General features: G+C 52.5%; 1 protein-coding gene across 5 annotated transcripts in view; it reads left to right on the top strand.

Moving 5' to 3' along the window:
* RGS12 (regulator of G protein signaling 12) overlaps positions 1-8,547 on the top strand; it is a 144,963-nt gene that overhangs the window by 1,109 nt on the left and 135,307 nt on the right. The gene's annotated exons all lie outside the window — the stretch shown is intronic.

The following is an 8,547-nucleotide window of genomic DNA, read 5'->3' as shown; positions in this document are numbered from 1 at the left end:
GGGGGCCCAGAGCTGTGGAGTGTAGACAGAGAGGGGGCCCAGAGCTGTGGAGTGTGGACAGAGAGGGCCCAGAGCCGTGGAGTGTAGATAGAGAGAGGGCCCAGAGCCGTGGAGTGTAGACAGAGAGGGCCCAGAGCCGTGGAGTGTAGACAGAGAGGGCCCAGAGCCGTGGAGTGTAGACAGAGAGGGGACCCATAGCTGTGGAGTGTAGACAGAGTCTCATAGCCATGCAGACAGAGAAGGGGCCCAGAGCCATGGAATGTCGACTGTGGAGTGTAGACAGATAGGGGGTCCAGATCCGCGGAGTTTAGACAGTGGAGTGTGGACAGAGAAGGGGCCCATCGCCGTGGAGTGTGGACTGTGGAGTGTAAACAGATAGGGAGTCCCGAGCCATGAAGTGTAGACAGTGGAGGGTGAACAGAGAGGGGGCCCAGAGCCGTGGAGTGTGGACTGTGGAGTGTAGACAGATAGGGGGCCCCGAGCCATGAAGTGTAGACAGTGGAGGGTGAACAGAGAGGGGGCCCAGAGCCCTGAGTGTGGACAGAGAGGACCACCTGGCCTCTCACTTGCCTGGTCACTTGCTGGGAATGTGTCCCTGGGCAGGTGGCCACCTTCTCTGTGCCTGAGTTTCCTCATTGGACCTGTCTTTGGGGCTGCCGCAAGGGCTAAAGAGCGTCTTTGTCTGAAGTCCTCAGCGTGGTCCCTGCTGTCCTGTGCAGGGCCCTTCTGAGGCCACAGGGACGTGCAGGATGGCTGGCAAGGCCTGCACAGAAGGGGCCCTGGGGGGCCTTCCCAGGCAAGGCAGCAGCCCCACCATTCACAGCAAGGAGACTACCAAGGAGGGCAGAGAGGCTGCTTCGGGCAGCAAGGGCTGCTGGGGTGGAGTCCTGCTGGCCTTCCGCTAGAGAAGGGGCTGAGGCCTGCCCCTAGAGAAGGCGACGTGGGGAGGGCAGAGCGATTCTGAGTAAGAGGGAAGCAGTTTATATTTCACTTTACAAAGTAATTGTCACAGTGTGAAGTTTCTTCCCCTGAAAAAGCGATATAAAAAGGTCCATCGTGGCCAGTGCTTTTGGGGACTTGTGATGATGGATATCGGGTGCCCAGGCCCTGCGTGGTACCTCAGCTGGATGCTCCGCAGGTGGGGGAGGCCATGTTGGCTGAGGGCAGGGGCTCAGACAAGGGCAGTGGGGTGGCCGAGCCTGCACAAGTTGGTGCACCCCTGTCTGGGTCTTTTTCTTAAAACTGCAAGTCCAGCCTTGTCTCTGAGACCTCTTGAGGCTGGAACCTGCCCTCGGACAGGCTTACATTTCTAGCCCTGGTAACTGCAATGATGCGGATGCCTCTGTGACTGGCAGAGCAGAGGGAGAAGCGACAGGGCAGTGGTGACTGCAGGTCTCAGGGAGGTTGACAAAGATAAGGGCGGAGGAAAGGCCCCTCGACGTGGACTGCTCAGGATCTGTGGAGTGCCCAGGAGAGGGCAGGGGTGGCGTGGCCTGAGGGCATGTCATGGGGAGGATCAGGAGGTGGGAGGGAGGCACTGGACAGGGACTGCAAAGAGGAGGGAATCCAGGGTCAAGGGCTGGCTCCCTTTCTGCCCTGTTTAGGATGAGGGTCTTGGGGAAGAAGGGGTGGCCAGGCCGAGGAGACCTGTGGCGCTGGGAGCTGGGACTCAGTGAGGTCCTGGAAGTGGTGAGGGCCCAGAGGTGATGGCTGGGGACCCAGCCAGCCTGGCTGCTGCTGTGGGAAGGTCGGGGGGTAGAGCAGGTGAGGACGGGCCGAGGCTGCTGGAAGTCAGCGCTTCAGGCTGATGGAAGGGGGCTAAGCGGGCTCTGCGGGCCTGGTTGGCAGTGTGCGGGTCACGTTGTCTTTGGACCTTTATTTTTGTCTGAGACTGGACAAGCAAAACAGTCAGGCTGGGCTGGGTGCGGTGACTTACGCCGGTAATACCAGCACTTTGGGAGGCCAAGGCAGGTGGATCACCTGAGGTCAGGAGTTTGAGACCAGCCTGGCCAACATGGTGAAACCCCGTCTCTACTAAAATACAAAATTATCCGGGTGTGGTGGCACGCACCTGTAATCCCAGCTACTCGGGAGGCTGCGACAGAAGAATCGCTTGAACCTGGGAGGCGGAGGTTGCAGTGAGCCAAGATTGCGCCATTGCACTCCAGCCTGGGTGACAAGAGCAAAACTCTGTCTCAAAAAAAAAAAAAAACCAAAAAACAAAAAACTCCATCTCGAAAGCAAAGACAAACCAACAACAACAACAAACAGGCTGAAGGAATAAACAACTCATTAGTTACGACCTAACACCTGCGGGGCTTCAAGCACACAAAATCCTAAAGCCCAGAGCATTTTACATTTTATTGGAATTTGGTGGAATTCCTAGAAACATTTCCCTTCCCAGTTGTATGAGTTTCCTATTGCTGTGTAACAAAGCACCACTCACTTAGTGGCTGAAAATGGCTAAAGTTTATTCCCCCTAGTTGGGCTGAAACTGGTGTCATCGTCAGCTGGCCAAGCTCCCTCCCGAGGCACTGGAGGAGAACGTTTGCCCGCCCGGGTCAGCTTCTGGAGGCTGGAGGAGAACCATTTGCCCCCCTGGTCAGCTTCTGGGGGCTGGAGGAAAACTGCCCCCCCCAGTCAGCTTCTGGGGGCTGGAGGAAAACTGTTTGCCCCGCTGGTCAGCTTCTGGGGGCTGGAGGAAAACTGCCCCCCTGGTCAGCTTCTGGAGGCTGGAGGAAAACTGCCTCCCTGGTCAGCTTCTGGAGGCTGGAGGAAAACTGCCTCCCTGGTCAGTTTCTGGAGGCTGGAGGAAAACTGTTTGCCCCCCTGGTCAGCTTCTGGGGGCTCGCCTCATTCCTTGGCTCCCGGCTCCTGCCCTGCTTCCATTGTCACGTCTCTGTCTTTCTCCTCCTCTTTATTTTCTCTTTTTAGAGACAGGGTCTCACTTTGCTGCCCAGGTGGAGTGCGGTGGCACGATCATAGCTCACTACAGCCTTGAACTCCTGGCTCAAGCCATCCTCCTGCCTCAGCCTCCTGAGTAGCTGGGACCCCAGGCATGTGCCACCATGCACAGCTAATATTTTCTGTCTTTTTTTTTTTTTGGTGGAGATGGGGTCTCACTATGTTGCCCAGGCCGATCTTGAACTCTTAGCCTCAAGTGGTCCTCCTGCCTTAGCTTCTCAAAGGGTTGGGATTGCAGGCAGGAGCCACCGCGCCTAGCCCCTGGCTTCCTCTGCTATCTTCAAATGTCCAGGATAATCTCCTCCTCCTGGGAGCCTTAGTTTCCTTACATCTGCAGATCCATATTGTCGTATAGCTTTCACAGTCCCAGAGATTAGGGCCTGGATATCTTTGGGGATTGCTATTCAGCCTACAGCAGGCTCCTCACTTGTCTTCGAAAGGACTTCACTTTTCCCATTGTGTGCGAGGAGCAGCCATCTCATGCATCTTCCCCGGGATGAGCAGGGTTTGTCGAGGGAAGGTCCCTGTGGTTTCACTTCCCTGCCCTCGGGGAGAGGCGGGAGCCGTCCTGGAAACAGGTGTCCTGGGAAGGAAGATAAGCCTTGCTCAGGATGCAAGCTCCGGTCATGAGAGGCTGTGGGAGGTCACTCATGCTGTGCCTTTTTAGGAGGTGGGGTCATTACCAGTTCCAAACTAGACACTGTACACAGTGCTCATGCAGTTTTACCTGTGGTTTTTGGGGGCCGCTGTTGCAGAAGTTGCCTAGAGTCTTCCATGAAGGAGCCTCTTGCCTCGGGCTCTAGGCAAGGAACTCTTGTGTTAGAAGTTCCCTTCTTCCATATATTTTAACGTCTGGACTTCAGTGAAAGAGAAAAGAAACATCTAGTTCTTTCTGTTTTTCTTTTCTTTCTGCTTTTCCGTGGACTTGCTGTCTGCAACTCTGTAATCATGGGGATACCTGATACGCATACACTCTCTACTCACATATCTTTTCCTACATCTTTGTGTCCCTTAGCAGTGATCTTAGTTGTCCTTCCAGCGTGGCTGAAAAAGGGCTGAGTCTGTGGATTGAAGCGTCCAGTCGTAGGCATTCTCCTGCCCTGCCTGGCCCCAGCCCCCAGACGCGGGATCCTAAGTGGCCTGTTTTCTCAGGCATTTACTGCTGTTGAAGCTGCTCCTTTAAAGTTTGTTTTAGACATTTTTTTTATTTCTCCCAAAGGCCGAGGGGAGGTTTAGCTCTCCTCTGTCCCACCACCCTCGCTGTCCCTCTATGTGCCATCATAATCACATCACCATTTTTGGTGACATCTACAGTCCTTGCTCCTGTGTGACTTTAAGCATTGCTCATTATTGAGCCAAGGAGTGCCCTGAGCACAGGTCCTCTCTCACAGCCCTGCGGATTAGCATCTTCTAATCACCCACCTATCAGAATGATTTGTTTTTCATTGCATCCAGGACACTAGCCCCATCCCCACCCCTTTGTGATTGGGAGCCTTCTTCTGCTCCCGTTTGCCCTGGTCTCCAGGAGACCTGCTGCGCCGCTGTCACCCGCATTTCCCCCTGCTGTCCTCCATCTGTGGGGCTCCCTGTGCACTGGTTCCTGCTCTTCTCTCTCTGCTTGGCTCACTCCTCATTTTGCTGAAGTCCTACTCTTTTGATACCTAAGAAACATCACATAGGTATTTTTTTTTGTCCTTGATTTAGAAAACATCTTTATTTTACTCTCCGGTTACCTCTTAACTTAGCTGGGTATAAAATTTTAGACTGAATGATTTTTTCAGAATTTTGAAAATGTTGCTTCATTGCATTTGGTTTCCGTGCTGTTGAGAAGTCTGATGCCATTCTGATTTCAGTTCTTCTGTGTGTGATCTCTCCTGCCCCAAGCTCATAGAAGCGGCTCTTTTCCCTCAGTGTTTGGAGAAACCTGATCATGGCATCTGCTTCCGTTTATTGTGCTGGGCACTCCGTGGGCCCTTTCAGTCTGAGGATAGAAGTTTTTAAATTTCAAAGATAATTTTCTTTCAGTTTTGCTGTTTTCTCTTTCTGGAACTTTTATTTGGAGGTTGGACCTCCTAGGTTGATCCTCTAATTCTCTTTTTTCTCATCTTGTTGATCTCTTTGATGTTTGTTCAATTTTTCTTTTTTTTTAAGAGATGGAGTCTCACTCTTTTGCCCAGGCTGGAGTGCAGTGGTGCAGTCATAGCTCACTGCAGCCCCAAACTCCTGGGCTCAAGCGATCCCCCTACCTCAACCTCCTGAGTAGCTGGGAACACAAGCATGTACCCCCACACCTGTCAATTTTTACTTTTCATTTTATTTTTTCATAGTCTTGTCATGTTGCCCCTTTGCTGTTTCTAAGAAGTCAGTCACTCTGGTAGCTGCGTTGCTCCTTTGTGTTATGTGGTGATGTGCTTTCAAGCTCCTCTCCGGATTTTTGGCTTCCAGCAGTTTGACTGTGATGTTCTTAGGAGGGTTTGCTTTGTATTTGTCCTGCTCAGGGTTTGTTGAACTTCTTGGATATGTAATTTTTCACCATCTTCAAACTGCTATTTAAGTTTGTTTAGTGAATTTTAAAATTTCAGTTACAGTAGTTTTTATTTCTAGAATTTTCACTTTTTTTTTATAGTTTCCATTTCTCTGTCATTTGTTTGTTGTGATCGTATTGTCATTAAATCTTTGAACACATACTAGCAGCTTTAATGTTCTTCTCTGCTAATTTCAACACCTGCATTATCTCAGGATCAATTTCTGTTGGCTTCTTCCGACTATGGGTCATATCTTCCTGTTTCTTTGAACATCTAGTCATATTTGATGGTGTACTGGACATTGTAGATGATGACTGTAGTGACTTTTTTTTTCTTTTCTTTTCTTTTTTTTTTTTTGAGACGGAGTCTCGCTCTGTCGCCCAGGCTGGAGTGCAGTGGCGCGATCTCAGCTCACTGCAAGCTCTGCCTCCCGGGTTCACACCATTCTCCTGCCTCAGCCTCTCAAGTAGCTGGGACTACAGGTGCCCACCACCATGCCCGGCTAATTTCTTTTTGTATTTTTAGTAGAGATGGGGTTTCACCATGTTAGCCAGGATGGTCTCGATCTCCTGACCTGGTGATCCGCCCGCCTCGGCCTCCCAAAGTACTGAGATTACAGGCGTGAGCCACCGCGCCTGGCCGACTTCTTCTTTTTTCTGAAGAGTGTTGATTTTGTTCTGGAAGTTAATTTGTCTGGACTCAACTGCAAATCTCTGCTGCAGTCTCTGGTGCTGTTGACCTTCCGGCCGCCTCCTTCTACTGGACTCTGGGGTCTCTCTGTGCATGGATGGCTCACCACTGGCCAGGACCTACGCAGAATTTACTAACAGATCTCAGGACTGCGTCTTCCCCAGTGACCTCCTTTCTGAGATATGCCCCTCACTGTTCAGCCACCCTGCCCTCACCAAGCCCTATCTTGGACTCTTTAAGCTGCGAGGATCACGACTTCTACCTGTGCTCTAGCCATTTTTAGAAACACGTGTTTTAGTTGGTGCAGCTCTCTCCTTTCAGGGGACAACTCCCCTCCACTTTCTGCCTGCTTTTCATAGCTCTCCAGGACCTCCCAGAGTTGGTTTTTGTATTTTGTGTCTGGTTGGAACTTGATTTAGCAGCATGGGAGAATGTGGGAGACTGTTAGTTTACGGATAGAGCTGCTGGCACTTGGATTAGTAGCCAGGCATTGGTCTTTGGCGGTATGCTTGTTTTTCTCATAGAGAGTTCAAGTGATCAGGGAGTGAGCACTCCAGCTAAGAGAAAGTTCTTCCCCTAACAACACCTGACTTCCATACCTAGAATAGATGCATTTCCTGGATAGGTCAACTAACCTGACTAGCCTGGTGACAGAGAGACTGTGCGTCCTTTATTGCCTTCCTCTGATGTGAGCACCGTAAGGATAGGGCCTATGGGCTCTTCTTTGACTTTCCAAAGGCCCATGACCCTGGACCCCTGGACCCCACGCAGGTGTGCTAGGCTGGGCTCCTCCAGGCTCACTGAGGGTGGCAGGAAAGGCTCAGCCTGGCCTGTGGCTGCTGTTCCTCGGTCTTCACCTCACCCCCACAATCTTTTCTAACTCTGTGCTACAGTTTGTCTATAAAATAAGGTTGTTGTGAGGTTTAAATAGCATGATGTGTGGAAAACGGTTAGAAGCAGTGGCTGATACCTGGAAGTCCTGGTCAGCATTAGCGATGGTGCTGGTGGCATCGCTGCAGGCTTGCACTCTGGCTGCTGGGAACAGGCGCTCGCCTCGGAGGCACCCAGGCCTTCACTGAGTGCATCTGGGTCTGGCCCCCACTGTGTGCCAGGCTGCTGGAGACAGCAGTGCCGCGGGCTCTGCTGAGCTGGAGCGCAGTGAAGGCACTTTAGGCAGGGTGAGGGGCTGGCTTGCCCTGCCTGCCAGAGCCCCCTGCACCCCAGGGGCCTGGAGTCCAGGCTGGGAGTTAGTAGAGGATGGTGTGCAAGAGGGACAGTTCTGTGGATTCCAGCTTTTAGCAGCCAGATTCCTCCCTGCGAGGCTGGGGCAGTTGGCCCTGGGAGGAGGAGGACTGCCTGGCCCACCCCTCCTAGGAGTTCCTGTGCCTGCTGGCACAAATTATCACCAGCAAGGGGCTAGCCCAGTAGCAGTTGGTCCTGTCACAGTTCTGGAGACTGGAAGCCTGATGTCAAGGTGTGGCAGAGCCGTGACCCCTCCGAAGGCTCTAGGGGAAGACCCTTCCTGCCTCTCCCAGCTGCCAGGGCTCCCGGCATTGCTAGGCTTGTGTTTGCATCGCCCCAGGCCCTGCCTCTATCCCCATGTGGCATTCTCTCACATGGCCTTCTCTGGGTCTGTGTCTCCCTTTTGCCTTCCTCTTTTACGGACACCTGTGATTGCATTTAGGACCCACCTGGGAAATTCAGGCTCATTGCCTCGTCTCAGAATCCTTAACATAATCCTTTTCCAAATAGGGTCACAATCACAGCTTCTGGGGATTGGGCCCTGGTATCTTTGGGGCTGCCATTTGCCCCACTGCACCCGCCTAGACCTGGGGGTGGTGAGGAGCCACGTGAGGAGGTCACAAGGGCACAGCGCTTCAGGCCCCAGGAGCCTCCCTGGCTGCCCTCCTCTGTTACACGGGGTCTGTCCTGGCTGCCCTCCTCTGTCTGCCCTCCTCTGTTACACGGGGTCTGTCCTGGCTGCCCTCCTCTGTAACACGGGGTCTGTCCTGGCTGCCCTGTGGGCAGGACAGGTGCACAGATTGTCCTTAACACGCTTGGTGCTGAAGAGGCTCACAGTACTGTGAACATTGGCAGTGATTTTATTGTCTTTCTGAGAGTGGGTAAGATACTAAAAGCAAAAGGACCCCTTCAGGCCTAGTGAACACAAAACAAACAGTGGCGGAACCCTCTGTGTCTTTTTCCCTTGAATCCTGTAGGTGGGTGACCAGGTGTCGGTAAATAGGAGAATCACATGTAGGAGGCTAGAAATAAGGCCCATTTGTTGATGAGAAAAATTGATTTCAGTCTTTCTGGGGTGTTTTGGGCTAAGGAGAGGCCCGCCAGGGCCAGGGATGGAGCGTGAGGC

The sequence above is a fragment of the Hylobates moloch genome, unplaced genomic scaffold, assembly GCF_009828535.3.
Source record: "Hylobates moloch isolate HMO894 unplaced genomic scaffold, HMol_V3 SCAFFOLD_17, whole genome shotgun sequence".
Lineage (NCBI taxonomy): Eukaryota > Metazoa > Chordata > Mammalia > Primates > Hylobatidae > Hylobates > Hylobates moloch.
Note: the sequence above shows the minus strand (reverse complement) of the source record. Positions and strands in the feature narration are given on the sequence as shown.